Source organism: Erinaceus europaeus, chromosome 19 (assembly GCF_950295315.1).
Source record: "Erinaceus europaeus chromosome 19, mEriEur2.1, whole genome shotgun sequence".
Taxonomy (NCBI): Eukaryota; Metazoa; Chordata; class Mammalia; order Eulipotyphla; family Erinaceidae; genus Erinaceus; species Erinaceus europaeus.
In genome coordinates this window covers 48,210,537-48,227,085 of record NC_080180.1, presented here as the reverse complement: position 1 = coordinate 48,227,085, position 16,549 = coordinate 48,210,537, and positions in this window count along the sequence as shown.

The window sequence follows — 16,549 nt, the reverse complement described above, 5'->3', positions numbered from 1 at the left end:
ATAGTGGGCAGCCCTGTCTAGTACCTGATCTGAGTGGAAATGCTTCCAGTTTTTCACCATTGAGTATGATGTTGGCTGTAGGTTTGCTATATATAGACTCCACTATCTTCAGGAATTTTCCTCTATTCCCTTTTTTTGTAGTGTTTTGATCATAAAGGGATGTTGTATTTTGTCAAAGGTATTCTCTGCAACTATTGATATGACCATGTGGTTTTTGGTATTGCTTTTGTTGATGTGGTGGATCACATTGATTTACGTATATTAAACCAACCTTGCATGCCTGGGATAAACCCCACTTGGTCATGATGAACAATCTTTGTGATATACTGCTGTATCCGGTTGGCTAGAATTTTGTTCAGTATTTGGCATCTATTTTCATCAGAGATATTGGTCTGTAGTTTTCTTTTTTTGGTTGTGTCCCTGTCTGCTTTTGGTATCAGAGAGATGTTGGCTTCATAGAAGCTGGCAGGGAGTATTCCAGTGTCTTCAATCTTCTGGAAGACTTTTAAAAGTAGAGGTATTAGTTAACCATCTGGTCCAGGACTTTTATTTTTGGGGATAATTTTGATAACTGTTTCAATTTCATTAGCTGTGATGGGCCTGTTCATGTTATCCACTTCCTCTTTACTTAGTTTTGGAAGTTGGTAGGTATCTAGGAAATTGTCCATTTCTTCCAGGTTCTCTAGCTTGGTGGCATATAGTTGTTCATAGAAGCCTCGCATGATATGTTGAATTTCTGCGCTGTCTGTTGTGATATCTCCTCTTTCATTTACTATCGAATTTATTTGGGTCTTCTCCCTTTTTCGTTTTGTGAGTCTGGCTAAAGGTTTGTCGATTTTGTTTACTCTTTTGAAGAACCAACATTACTTTCGTTGATCTTTTGTGTGGTTTTCTTATTCTCAATGTTATTGATTTCTGCCCTAACTTTAGTGATTTCTGTCCTTCTGGTTGCTTTAGGGTTCCTTTGTTGTTGTTCTTCTAGGTCTTTAAGATGTGCAATCAGGATATTTATTTGTGTTTTCTTGTTTCCTAATGTGTGCTTGTATAGCTATGAACTTCCCTCTTAGGACTGCTTTAGCTGTGTCCCAAATATTTTGATAGCTTATGTCTTCATTTTCATTGAACTCTCGAACCATTTTGATTTCTTCCTTGATTTCCTCTTTGACCCAGAAGTTGTTAAGAAGTGTACTGTTAAGCTTCCACATTTTGGGACTGTTACTAATCTTTTGTTGATTGTTAAGTGTTAGTTTAATTCCACTGTGGTCGGAGAAGATGCTTGGGATGATTTCAATGCTCTTGAATTGGCTGATGCTGTCTTTGTGGCCTAATATATGGTCTATCCTTGAGCATGACCCGTGTGGATTTGAGTAAAATGTGTATTCCAGTTTCTTGGGATGAATGACTCTGAAAATGACCAATAGTTCCAGTTTATCTATCTCTTCATTTAGCTCCCTTATGTCTTTATTGATTTTCTGCCTGGATGATCTGTCAAGTTTAGAGACTGGTGTGTTGAAGTCCTCTACTATGATTGTGTTGCTGTTAATATATTGCTGTAGCTCTTTCAGTAGATGTTTGATGTATTTAGATGGCTTTTCGTTGGGTGCATAGATGTTAATAATTATTAAGTCCTCTTGATTGACTGATCCTCTGAGCATTAATTAGTGTCCATTCCTATCCTTTTTAATCTTATGTATTTTAAAGTCTATCATGTCAGATATGAGAATGGTTGTTCCTGCCCTTTTTTGTGGGCCATTGGCATGTATGATAGTTTTCCATCCTTTCACTTTAAGTCTGTGTTTGTCTTTTTGAGTTAGGTGGCTTTCCTGTAGACAGCATATTGTTGGGTTGTATTTTCTGATCCATCTTCCTACTCTGTGTCTTTTAATAGGTGAATTCAGGCCATTGAAATTTATTGATATCAAAGATTGAAGATATTTTAACACCATTCTTGTAGAGTTTTAGAGTGTTTTGATACATGTCCTATTTGTGGTGGTCTGATTGTTTATAGGAGACCTTTCTGAATTTCTTTCAGGGCAGGCTTGGTGATAGTTGATTCCTTCAACTGTTGCTTGTCTGAGAATGTTTTGATGCCTCCATCTAGTCTGAATGACAGTCTAGCAGGATATAGTATTCTTGGTTGAAAGCCTTTCTCATTGAGCACTCGATAGATATCTTGCCATTCTCTTCTGGCCTGTAGTGTTTGTATGGAGAAGGCTGCTGCTAATCTTATGGGTTTTCCTTTGTAGGTGACTCTTTGTTTTTCTCTGGGAGCCTTCAGGATCCTTTCTTTATCCTTATTCCTTTCCATTCTAAGTATGATATGTCTTGTTGTCTTTACGTCTGGGTTGATTCTTTTTTTTTATATTTATTTATTTTCCCTTTTATTGCCCTTGGTTTTTTCTCATTGTTGTAGTTATTATTGTTGTTGTTATTGATGGCCTTGTTAGATAGGACAGAGAGAAATGAGAGAGGAGGGGAAGACGGAGATGGGGAAAGAAAGACAGACACCTGCAGACCTGCTTCACTGCCTGTGAAGCGACTCCCCTGCAGGTGGGAAGCCGGGGGCTTGAACCGGGATCCTTGCTCCGGTCCTTGCGCTTTGCGCCAGAGGCGCCTAACCTGCTGCACTACCGCCCGACTCCCAGGTCTGGGTTAATTCTATTTGGGACCCTCTGGGCTTCTTGAATCTTTATGTCTTTGATGTTGTCTAGACTAGAGAAGTTTTCAGCTATTATGGCCTGGAAAATGCTTTCTTCTTCTCCTTCTCTTTCTTCCTTGGGTATGCCAATAATGTGTATATTGTTTCTTTTGAAGTCATCCCATAGGACTCTGTTGTTGTTTTTAGCATCTATTAATTTCTTTTTGGGATCTCTTACTTCTTTTTTAGTTGTGTCTAATTCATCCTCAATCTTGCTAATTCTGTCTTCAGCCTCATTGATTCTATTCTCTCTGCCCTCTACTGTTTTCTGGAGTTCATCTATTTTGTTGCCCTGTTCTGATACTGTTTTAGCTTGTTCAGCTAGTTACGTTCTTAACTCAGCGATTTCAGCTTTCAGCTCTCTAATAACCATGAGATAATTAGTGTTTTCTTCCATAGTCTCATTTGTTGTTCCTGTATTTCTGATTACAATTTTTTTCAAATTCTTTACTCACTCCTGTTATTATTCCCTTAGCTAATGTTTGGATGTTGAACTTGTTATTTTGTGCTTCACCCTCTGCAGGACTTTTAGCTGGACTCTTATCCTAGTTTGATTCCCCAATATTTCTTCTTGTTGTTTTAACCATTTTATATATTATGTTATGAGGTTCCTCTCTCAGTACTTTTCAAATTACTGATCACTATTGCCTGGATTGACTTGTATAAGTAAGTTAATTAAAGGGTTCACAGTGGTGGAAGTTAACAGTTGTTTCAATAGTATTTTAATCCCTGAGTTGGAGCTCAGTGGTTTTAAAGCCTTTTTTTTTTTCCCCTGTAGGCTATGGGAGCCTGAGGGCTTTAAAACTATCAATAGGCTTCTTAGCTTAATCACTGACTCCTGACCAAGAGATAAAGCAGGGTCTAGCAGAGATAATCCAGTGGTTATGCAAAGAGACTTTCACAGCCCCTCAGCTATGCACCAAGGTATAGGTCTTCTCCTGAGTTTCCTGGTTAGATATCTGTCCCCTGGTGTCCCTTGCTCTTGCTGCTTCAGATTCTGAGGGCAGTAGCAATGGAGACTCAGAGTTGCACTTGGTGAGTCTCTGGGGAGTCCTCTCCTCCCTTCAGCTGTCCCCTTGTTGGTGGAGCAGACTGGAGGTGGTGTCTCAACTGATAAACTGCTGGACAGTTAGCAGTCACTTAATCTCTCCCTAGGCTCCTCTCTCCTCTCTGTCACCAGCCACACGTGTTTGTACTCACCGGTGATTTAGTGGGTTCTTGTGGTCATTCAAGTCCTGTCTTGTTTCGGTCCGGGTGGTCTCCTTTGGTATTCCTAGTTGATCTAGGATAGGAGAGGAGAGAAAGCGACCTGCTGCTGCTCGTAGCTCCATCTCCGGAAGTCCCCTTTCACACCTCTTAACTGTGGTAATGAAATGCCTGCAGGTGGCAAGTAACAAAACTTAGCTGCTTATTTGATTAAAGTAGCATAAAATGAAAATAATCCTCCCTTGTAATCACAAATGTAACACTGTTAATAATGAAAACATAAATATCAGGGCACTGGGTGGGGGCTCACCTGGTTAAGTGCACATGTTTGTTATCATGTTCAGAGGCCTCGGTTCAAGCCTCCGGTCCCCACCTGTAGGCGGGAAGCTTCATGATTGATGGAGTAGTGCTACAGGTGTCTCTCTGTCTTTCTCCCTCTCTCTCTCCTCCTTTCCTCTCAATTTCTCTTTGTCTCTAACAAATAAATAAATAAAATGTTAAAAAAAAATCTTTGAAAAATAGTTCACCTGGTTGTGTGCATACCATGCCATGCACATGGTCTAGGGTTGTGTTTGAGTGCCATGGTGCTTCCTCAAAAATCTCTATAAATTATAAAGAAAAGAAGAAAGAGAGAAAGAAAGAAAGAAAGAAAGAAAGAAAGAAAGAAAGAAAGAAAAAAAAAGAAGGAAAGGGAGGAAGGAAGGAAGAAAGAGAAACCTAAATATCAGTTAGTTAAAGAATACCAAAAAAAAAGTTTAAGTAGTTATGCACCTGGTTGAGCACACATGCTACAATTTGGAAGGACCCAGTTTTGAGCCCCTGGTCCCTACCTGTAGGGGAAAGCTTTGCAAATGGTGAAGCAGTGCTGCAGGTATCTCTCTTTCTCTCTACCACTACCCTCTGGATTTCTGGTTCAAAGTATAGTTTTCACTGTACAGAATATTTTTACCTTAATCAATATCAAATGTTCACCATACATAAGTTTGTGCTGTCATTATTAATAAATGATACACTACAGTCCAGAGTTGTCTTTCATTAAGGCAGTAGAGCAATACTCCTTCTTTCTAGTACCATCTTGAGTGGAACATAGAGAGCCCGTATTAGTGAAATACTTTAGGTTCAGAGAAAGAGAATAAAATGTCTTCACTTTCAACAAAATCTCCCATTCAGTATGGTATGTCTGAAATGCCAATGAATTAATGAGAATGCTTGTAGGGAGTGAGGGCAACATAGGTGTTGCCTAACTGAAGAGGAAGTTGTTACTGTGGAATTCTTGTTGGATTCTTTTAGATAAAAATGAATTGAAATATGCACAGATCTTAGTTACTGAGTATCTTTTTTAAAAGAGACTTGAGGAAGAAAGGTGACAGGCAATGATGATGACATGACCACAGCTTCAGAGAAGTTGCACTATTTCCCAGGGATCAGCACAGAATATAGTGTCGTTGCTGCACCAGATGATGAGCGAAACATGGAGAGCAATGAAACCTATGACAAAGTTATTGAAATAGCTCTGGAAGACAATGCTGGGTGGCTTGGACCAGGCTGGTGGAAGTGGGGAAAAGAAATAGAAGCAATCAAGCCTTTTAGAGAGAAAGGAATAGGTTGTGGTTAAGTTGTGGCTTTGCAATTTGTGGTGGCAAGAACTGGAAAGTGTCATTTATGACTTCTTCACGCTAACATACTAATAGAGAATTTGGAAAAACTACTAGTATTTAACAATCAGTAAACAATAACTTATAAACTCCCAGTAAGCATTGTACTTAGGCCAGGAAGTCCAAGGGCTGTATCTAGCATTTACTAACCCACTAGAATAAGCTTTACAGGATAAGGTCAGTGCATTGTAATTTTCACTTTTTTACTCATAAACATGGGTCCTGCATTTTGAAGTTTTTCACAAGGACAATGGATTTCAAAGGTAAAGGTTTATTGGAAATTTGTAGAAGAGAATTGGTGAGATAGAGAAGGTGGGTTGGGTTTGGGTGGCGGGGGCGCAGCTGGTTGAGCATATGTATTACAATGCACAATGACCTGGGTTCAAGCTCCTGCAGGGGGAAAGCTTTACGAGTGGTGAAGCAGGACTGCAGGTGTCTCTCTCCCTCTCTATCACCCCCCTCGCTCTTGAGTTCTGGCTGTGTCTATCCAAAAAATAAACATAATAATAAATAAATTTTTTTTAAAACCGGTCTTAAAAAAAAGAGAGAATGTGAGTTAGAAATAATTGTGGGATAGTGTTGATCCAGTAGGTAGTGGAGCAGATGAAGTGTTGGACTCTCAAACATGAAGTCCTGAGTTCATTTCCTAGCAACATGTATGCCAGAGTGATACTCTGATTCTTGATTTTTCTGCTTTCTAATTAATAAGCAAAGAAAGAGGGATGAAGGATCAAAGAAGGAAGGAAATACTGCAAAAGAACCTTAATCCAAGTGCCATGATAACATATCTAGAGAACCCCCAAAAATCTACCAAAAAAAAAAAAACTAATGGAAATGATCAATAAATCCAAGAAAGAAGCAGAATACAAAATCAACACACATAAATTTGTGGCATTTCTGTACACAGATTATAAATAAAGAGCAATGAAAATTGAAGGAAGCAATCTCATTTACAGTTGAATAAAATATCTGGTAGTCAGTCTCACAAAGGAAGTGAAGGGCCTGTATAACAAAAACTATAGGACACTGCTAAAAGGAAGAGAGGGTGACACAAATAAATGGAAGAACAGTTTTTATTCATGGATTGGGAAAATAATTAACATTAAAATGGCTGTCATAACAAAAGCAATCAATAGCTTCAATCAAAATACCAATGACTTATTTCAAGTAAACTGAATAACTTATTTAAAAATTTTTATGGAACTATAGGAAGACATAAATAACCAAAGCACTAATGAAGAAAATGAAGAAAAATGGAGTCCCAAAATGCAATTTATACTATAAATAATGTGGTTAAATTATTAGAAAAAAAATGTGGACATTTGGACAATGGAACAGGATAAAGAGCCCTAAAATAATCCCATACACATATAGGCACATAATACATGACAAACAGGACCAAACTGCACAATGAGGAAAAGAAGACCTCCACCAAGTGGTGCTGGGAGAACTGGATAGTCACATGACCACCACTTAATAATACACACCAAAACTAAATTAAAAAATAAATTAAAAACCTGGGTAATAGAAAAGAAACTATAAATCACATAGAAGAACTTATTGTTGAAATACTTTAGGGCCTGAATATCAAAGTTATATTTGGAGACTCGACTCCAGGTACAAGTGAAACTAAAACAAATTTAAATAAATGTCAAACTGTATGCTTCTACAGAGCAAAATAAGACATCACAAGATAGATAGGCAGCCCATCAACTGGGAGAAAATATTTATTTGTACATCACATATCTGACAGGTGGTTAATATCAAACATCTATAAATAACTCATAAAAAGATATAATCCAATAAAATTGAGCAAGAGATATAGACCCTCTTCCTAAGAAAAGATACACATGGTTCACAAAGATATGAGGAAATGCTCCACTTATCATTGAAGAAATGCAAGTTAAAGTCACATGGAGATTCTATCTCACATCAATAAGACTGGTGTACAGCAAAAACCCAGGAAATTATAAGCATTGGCAAAGTTATGGAGGAAAAGTAACTCTGTTCCACCGTTATTCTGAGTGCAAACTGGTGCAGCCAGCGTGGAAAACACTGGAGAATCCTTAAACAAATAGAAGTGGAAATATCTTATGATCCAGCAATACCAAAAGACATGAAAATAGTAGTTTGACAGGGTATATGTGCCTCCATATTCATAGCTGCACTGTTCACAGTAGCCAAAATACAGAAGCAATGGGCAACCTAAATGCCTATTGACAAGTGACTAGACAAAGGAATTATGGGACATATACTACCTGACAATTATAAAAGACTGTGTTGTGTCCTTGGGGTAAATTGGTGGATATGGAGTTGGTAATGCTTAGGCTTCACTCATGTGTGGACTATAGAGAATTGAGATGCAAGAACTCAGAGAAACAAAAGGTAGCCAGCTTATCTCCAACACCTTGGGAGAACTATGATAGTTATTCCTTGGGGACTGGGGGCAAGAATTTTGGTGATAAAAGTGGTATGAAAATTTTTTTGTGTGTGTGATCTTGGAACAACATCATCTTAATTTCTTTATTTACTTCTTTATTTATAAAAAGGAAACATTGACTAAACCATAGGATAAGAGGGGTACATGGGAGTCGGGTGGTAGTACAGCAGGTTAAGCGCATGTGGGGCAAAGCACAAAGACTGGAGAAAGGATCCCAGTTCAAGCCTCTGGCTCCCCACCACAGGCAGTGAAGCAGGTTTGCAGATGTCTATCTTTCTCTATCCCTCTGTCTTCCCCCTTCTATCTCCATTTCTCTCTGTCCTATCTAACAACAATGACACCAATAATAACTACAACAACAACAACAAAATAAAAACAAGGACAACAAAAAGGGAAAATAAATATTAAAAACAAGGGGTACAGCTTCACACAATTCCCACCACCAGAACTCTGTATCCTATCCCCTCCCCTGATAGCTTTCCCCTGATAGTGGTATGAAATTTTACCTCTATTATTTTACAATATTGTAGATCACTATTAAATAATTAATAAAAATAGATCTAAAAAGTCACAATTCAAATTCTTCACCTCATCTTGGATGGAGCTAGAAGAAATGTTAAGTGAAATAAGTCAGGAAGAGAAGGATGAATATGGGATGATCTCACTCATAGACAGGAGTGAAAAACAAGAACAGAAGGGAAAACACAAAGTAGAACTTGGACTGGAGTTGGTGTGTTGAACCAAAGTAAAAGACTGTGGAGTGAGTTGGGGGGAAGGTTTAGGTCCTGGAACATGATGGCAGAGGAGGACCTAGTAGGGGTTGAATTGTGATGTGGAAATCTGAGAAATGTTACACATGTACAACTATTCCATTTTACTGTAGACTGTAAGCCATTAATCCCCCAATGAAGAAATTTTTTAAAAAGTCACAAGAAACAAGAAAAAAGAGCTAATCTGAGTTAATATTGTACAGATTATTTTTACTATATAAAACCTATAGAAAAGCCTGGCATCATGTAAGAATAAAAAAGATATTATTGCATTTTCTAAAACACTTCTACTTGGTTTTGAGCCACATATTGAATTTACTGATACTTTTGTGTGTATCTTTTCATTAAGCATAGCTTCAGTGAGTAAAACATGTAATTTCTAATATATTTTTATGAAAAATCCTTTAAAATATCAAGTTATAACCCATAAAGTTAAATTCAGTGACTTCTGAAAATAATAGCAGAAAGAAAGGCCTTCTTGCTAGGTAAGAAGGAAAGTCCCTAAATTTACTGCATTAAAATGACTTGTCCATAGCTTCCTCTCTTTAAATTTAATGGTTAATCAGCTATTAACATTATTAGGCATATACATTATTGCCACATATTTTAGGGTTATAAAATAAGCATATAAATAACTTCTAAAATGAGCAAAACCTTTTATTAGATTACCTGATGACAGGAAAATTTTCCTTAAAAGGCAAAGAAATATAATCAAATTTGTATTGTTTTTTTCAGTAAGGTTCTTAAGATAACAGTATTACCATGCTAGCTGAATGTAATTCCTGCTTATATCTACGAGTGATTAATACTATCCCACTTTTTAAAATTTTCTTTATTAGGGGATTAATGTTTTACATTTGGCAGTAAATACAGTAGTTTATACATGCATAACATTTCTCAGTTTTCGACATAACAATACAACCCCCACTAGGTCCTCTGTCATAATCTTTGTACCTGTACTTTCCCCCCACTCACCCCAGAGTCTTTTACATTGGTGCAATACACCAATTCCAGTTCAGGTTCTACTTGTGTTTTCTCTTCTGATCTTGTTTTTCAACTTCTGCCTGAGAATGAGGTCATCCTATATCCATCCTTCTGTTTCTGACTTACTTCACTTAACATGAATTTTTCAAGGTCCATCCAAGATGGGCTGAAACGGTAAAGTCACCATCTTTAACAGCTGAGTAGTATTCCATTATGTATATATACCACAACTTGCTTAGCCAATCATCTGTTGTTAGACATCTGGGTTGCTCACAGGTTTGGCTATTACAAATGAGCTGCTATGAACATATGTGTACACAAATCTTTCGGGGTGTCTCTCTCCTTCTCCGGCAGGGTGGTCTCCAGGGGAAAGGTAATGGGCTGGTTCTTTCTCGCTCATGACAGCGGTGACACGAAGTAAAAGACACCAGGGGACTCTTAGCGTGAATCTAGAATCTGAGTCCTTGAGTCCCAGAATCCTAGAGTCCGTTTATTAGCAAAATTGACATGAGTTAAATAGAAAAGCAATGGAGGTAATTATTGTTGAAATATGACAGAAATTACAGGTTTCTTAACAGTTAGCATGCCCCCAAGGTAGGGGGCTGGTATGACAGGAATTGATGAGATACAAAACAGTTATTTTCCATGACACAAGCAACTTAATTATCCAAAGGTATTTGAGAGAAGCATAGGGGTTAAACCCGTAGGGTGAGACAGAAAGAAGATGAATATCAAAAAGGCCATATAGTTTGGAATTTCTCTTGTCTGGGGTCTGAGGTGTGTGATGCAGTGTGTGATAAGGTGTGTTCTTCTGTGATCAGAAGGTGACTTTGAATGAGTGAATCTGCGGCCATGTGGCCTGCAGTTAATGGAGGGAAGTACTGTGGTATCTGTGAGCCTGAGAGTCAAGAAGGAAAGAACCAAGTCTGAGTTTCCCCCCTTATGCTCACCTCGGTTGAGAGAGACTTACCAAGAGGTTATCTTCTCAGACCTCCATCCAAAGATGGGGGTGGTTCTCCCTAAGCTCTATCAAGCTTACACATGTTCCCAACATCTCCTCCTAATTTCTTTAATTAATGAACTGTGTTTATGGATCAATGTTAGTTAGAGCATTTCTTTCCTCTAAACGAATACGAGTGTAAAGGTGAACTGAGACTCTCTGTACTGTAACATTAATTATATCATGTATGTGTTTCTTGAGGAATTGAATGAGGCAAGGAATAATCAGCGATAGAGCTACCATAGCTAGCAAAGGGCCTAGGAGAGGTAGAAGCCAAGCAGTTAAAGGAGAAGAGAACCAGGAGTTAGTACCGAAAGAGGAAAAGGAATTCTCAATATCACAGCTAAGTTTGTGCAAGATATTAACATTTCGGTTTTACAAATCTAATTTAATTTACAAAAGAAACAACATTTTTCTAGACAAAGATCACACTATTTAGCATAAATCAAGTCCAAACCGTGGCAGTTCTGGAGTACCACCTTGGCAAGGGAGTTCATCTGTCTCTGGAGAGACTCCAAGCTGTCAGAGGTAAAGTCAAGGGACTGTTGGAGCTGATTTTCAATGCGTCCAGCAGCATAGAGAGATTGTCCCAAAGCTCCAGCAGCAATTCCAAGGGAAGCGGTTAATCTGATTCCAACAATCAGAGGGAGAAAAACTTCACGTCTGGTCCTCCGGTGGGTAGCCATCGCCAGCTGATGAAATTCTTCTTCTTCATAGAGGGTCAGCTGTGGAACAAGAGAAACTAGGAGGCAAGGACCAGGTAGAGAAGAATTGACACGAAAATATAGGGTAGTGTTGCACCAAAACACAAACAGAGAAGGTGCATACACATTAGAAGTCAAGGTGAGGTTCCTTGAACATCGAGGAACACTGGGGGTAAAAGAAGAGGTCAATAAACATGTAAGAATGAAATCAGAACCAATGGATTCTGTATAAAGAGGAATTGAAGTCAGAGGTGGTAGGTCAGCAGAAAGAGAAGACTTGGGTAGGCTGGTGAGGTTAGCTGGAGTATTATTTACTGGTGTGACAGCTAGAAGAGGCCTTTTGAGAGAGGCACATAAAAAGCAGTTGGAAGCGTTTGGGAGAACAGGGGACTGGTCGATAAGAGAGACAGCATATTGAAGGAAGTCTGGCCATGATATATCAGAGCTGGCTTGAGGAGCAAGGGCTTTAGAAAGGGCCTGCTCTTGTTTGGTTATCTTGCTATGAACCTGAATTTCCCTAGGGGCGAGGACTAACAGTCGAGAGATAAAAATGTCAGCAGAGGGAGAGTTAGAAGCAGCACTAAAGTAAAGTTTTCCAGTGACCCCAGAGGCCCACCTTGGGTGCCAAGGGTCATGGATGATAAATCTGAGAAATCCTTCACCAGAAAAATATTGTTGGGCAGGGTTATATACTGGCAAGTTGGGTGTACTGTGGCGCCGAATATAAGCAACAGAAACTCCATGAATTTTGCAAGACCAATAACGGCATCCACCATAATAATTTACATCTGTGAGACAACTGCCTGAATTGTCAAAAGGAAAACAAACATATGGGCAGCCACTTCCTGTACAGTAGGTTGTTGCTTCTGATTTGACAGGTATAGTTACAGCTGACTGGCACCCCTTATGGGAGCAATTTCCAGTCCCAATAATCTTATTAATTCCATTGTAAGTTTCCCTTACTTGGAACTGCCAAATGAGAACTGGGGAGGAGGAAGCAGGAGCAGGGAAAGCAGACAGCAGGATGAGGTATACTGAGAGAGCAATGGGTGAGAGGAGGGCAGTAGAGGGATTCTGCCCCTGGATGCGATGCACCAGGTTTCTCAGGTCCTGCCAGGTTGCATTATGTCTCCTCGGGGGTGCTCTGCAGTTCCAGCGCCTCTTATTCCTCTTCAGGTCGAGCAGCGCCATCTTCTGGGCAATATCGGACATTGCGGGCAGGAACCCAGATGGGTGTGGAAGCTTTCTGTGGGAAAACACAAGCAAATCCCCTCCCTGTTGTTAGCAAAGAATCTGGCCCTTTCCATGTGCCATCTAAGGGATCCTTCCATTTGACTTTAATCGCTGGAAGGGTGGGTGCTGTTTGCCAGTGAGCCACAATAGGTGGGCAATCTGAATTTTTGTATATATTAAAAAGGTTTAGTGTAGTTAAAGCTTTAGCTAGCTGAATATTGGGAGGGTACATCCCTCCCCCCTTTTCTTTTTTTAATTGGGCTTTAAGAGTATGATGTGCTCTTTCAACAATGGCTTGTCCTTGGGGATTATAGGGAATCCCTGTAGTGAGTGCAATGTTCCAGATAGAGCAAAATTCTTTAAATTGTTTACTTACAAAAGCTGGCGCATTGTCACTTTTCAATTTTTTTGGCATGCCCATGACAGCAAAACAAGAGAGCATATGACTAATAAGCTTTTTTGAGCTTTCACCTGTCTGAGCTGTAGCCCACATAAATTTAGAATATGTATCAATTGTAACAAAAACATATTTTTGTTTACCAAACATGGGCAGGTGAGTTACATCTTTCTGCCACAGAGCACTGGCTTTTAAGCCATGGGGATTAACCCCTAGTGTTTGAATAGCAGGTGTTCTAATCAGGCCTGCGCAGGTGGAACATGTGGTGATGATGCGCTTTAACTGTGCTAGAGGAATATCTGGAAATTGAGCCCGAAGGCCTTTAAAATTAACATGAGTCAGAGAATGAAAATCAGCAGGGTTGGCATTATTAATAGAAGGAACAGAAAAAGCAAAACGCTTACAATCTTGTGGGTGGAGGGGAATGGAGAAAAAGCAATCTTGAATATCAGTTGCCATAATCGGGATTCCTGCAGGAATCGCAGAAGCGAGAGGTAAGCCTCTCTGGGGGGCTCCCCAGACCTGCATTGTTTTATTAATTGTGCGGAGGTCTTGAAGGAGGCGCCACTTTCCCGAGCGTTTTTTAATTACAAAAACGGGGGAGTTCCATGGGCTTCGGGAATGGCGAATGTGTCCTAAAGACAGTTGTTCCTGAACAAGTTCTTTTAAGATTTTTAGTTTTTCCCCTGGCAAGGGCCACTGCTCCACCCAGACAGGATCATCAGAAAGCCATTCTAGGTGAGGGGTTTCATGACGAACAGTGGCGTTTAGAATTGGGGGTGCTGGTAAGATTTAGAATTTTCACCCTCGTGAGAGAGACGCCCTGTAGAGGGGTCAGAACAGATCATCACATTTAAAGATTCTAATAAATCTCTGCCCAATAGGTTAGTGCTGATGTCAGCGATCAAAGGGCGGAAAAGTCTGGTAGTCCCATCAGGATCTTCCCAAACAAGTGGGTCTTGGGTCTGAAAGGCGTGTGTAAGGCCGCCCACCCCATGAAGTCTAGGTCCAGGGAGGAGATTCCAGTGCCTGGGCACCTCCTTAAAATAGTTAAAATAGTTCTGTCTTAAAATAGTTCTGTCAGCTCCGGTATCAATCAGACATTTAAAAGGTTTTTTGTCAATCAGGAGTGTCATAATTGGGTGACCTCGTCCACAATACTTCTGGCTCTGGACTAGAACCTACCCTTTCCAGCTGGCTATCTTTATCCTGGGTCCTCTCGTGGACTGGGTGCTCTCCCCTATGCTCAGCAGGGAGCAGTGCAGGGGGCAGCAGACAGGTTCCCTGGCTGGATGGAGGCGTGATATCTACAGAGCATTTTATTATTTCCATATCTTTCCCTCTTTCAGGGGCTAAGGGTTGCCCCAAATCTAGTTTAAATTTTTGTCAAAGTCTGGCAAAGGTGTGCCATCTTTATGCATTTTAGAACGACACTCTTTTCTCCGATGATAGCCCTTCTGGCACCGAGAACAAGTGTCTTAGCTTTCTGGCAGCCAGATGGGGTGCGGAGTCCCTGTTTGCCTTTAAAACACTGGTTACGCCAGTGCCCCTCGTGACCACACTGAAAGCAGGCTCCCTTCTGTTTAGCTAGGGCAGCTGCAAAAACTTGCGCCAAAGTGGTGACCTGGTGAGTGCTGGACCCTATCTCTTGAGTGGCTAAAATCCACTGACTTGGGGTCTCATTCTTTAGAGACAAACATGCCTGACGGAAGTCTGGAAGCATTCCTTCCCATTCTATAGTTTTTAATAATAACTGACGGGCATTTGGATCAGAAAATTTTCTCTCTAGGCTGGCCTGTACTCTGGTGATAAACTTACTTAAAGACTTGTCTCACTCCTGGCATAGGGTAAGTATAGGGGCAGGACTCTCGCCTGTAGGTAGTGTTAATCGGTCCCATGCCTGCATTGCGCAGAGGCGCACCTGGTCAAAGTAACCAGGTGGAAACCTGGCCTCTGCCTGAAGAATTCCGGTGCTCAAGCAGCCTGTGCCAAATAATGCATTGAAATTTCATATTGGCTGCCCTTCAGTATTTCTATGGGCTTGCTGCAAACACTCATCCCGAAAATATGCTTCCCACTGGAGAAAAAGCGGGCTAGGGAGTACAGCTCTCATAATATCCCTCCAATCTTGGGGTGTATTTAAACTTTGTAGATAACCCTGGAGAATAGACTTTGTCCAAGGGGAATGAAACCCATCTTCCCGAATAGCGATTTTGAGTTCTTTTAATTCAGAAGCTGAATTAAAAGAAGCTAGGTTTCTGCCTGTTTGGGACCAAATTTATAGGGTACGCACTAAGCTGTCTGGGGGAAACTGATGTCTTAGCTGGCATAAGCGTTCAGAGTCTGTCATAGCCACTTTTGGAGCGACAGGGAGCAGTGAGGTAGTTGGGGCAGGAAGAGGAGGGAGAGGGGCAGTGCACAGGGTCTGTGCAGGTAGCTGTGGATCCCACGGCTGCCTTTCATTTACTGGCATGTCCTGAGGCTCTGGCACAGCCAGAATCACTGGCATGGGCAATAGCACCTGTTGTGCCGAGGGCGGCGGCGCTTGTGGGAGCTGTACAGGTTGCGGCAGTCACGGCAATGAAGCCGTGGGTGCCTCTAACTGCGCACTGGGTTGTGGCAGTGATGGCAGTGAAGCCGTGGGTGCCTCTAACTGCGCACTGGGTGCAGCCGGTGGTGACTGACATGGCGGCTGAATCAGAGGTGCCTGTGCCTTCGGAGCTGGCTCTGTTACTGCCCAAGGTGGTGATACAGGCAAAAATAATGCTTGTGGTCCAGGGGGCAACACCGGAGACGGTGGCCTGGTCCATGCAGGGAAGGGCAGGGGTATCTGAGGAGGAGGCGGAGGTGGAGAGGAAGGTGCAGAGAATGGTGGAGGGAGAGATGGAAACTGCAGAACAGATTCTTCAGATTCTGCCCTTTCTGAAGAAAAAAGCTTAGACTTATCCAAGAGAGCAACCTGATCCCTTAATTCCTGAATAGCAGTCTCTAGGCTAGCCTCTTTTTTTAGTATCTGATCCTTTCAATTCCTTTAAGACTTGCACTGGGGGTGCTAGAGTGGCCCCGCCCTCCAGCGACTTGGCTGAGAGAGAGCTGTACCTTTTCTCTGGTTCCTTAGCAGATGCTGCACACTGTTTTAATGCAGCAATGATTGCCAGGAACTGAACATCTAGTTCTCTTAATCCTTCAGCTTCCTCCTTGTGGGCTAAATATGCCACACAGGCCCATGACTCCAGGTCATAGATATGCTCTTTCCTAAACCAGGGGGCTACATGAATCACCACATTCCAAAATCGTAGGGCCTGTTTCTTTGATAGCTTTAATGCTCTGGTAGCTAACAAGTCTTGAAAGCACTTAATTGGAGGTTCCTCCTGGGCTGAAAAAAAATTCTCCATGTCAGTTTAGCTCAGAAATTAGGTGAGGGTCTAGAGCAAATGTTACAAAATTTGGATAGGAGGAAAG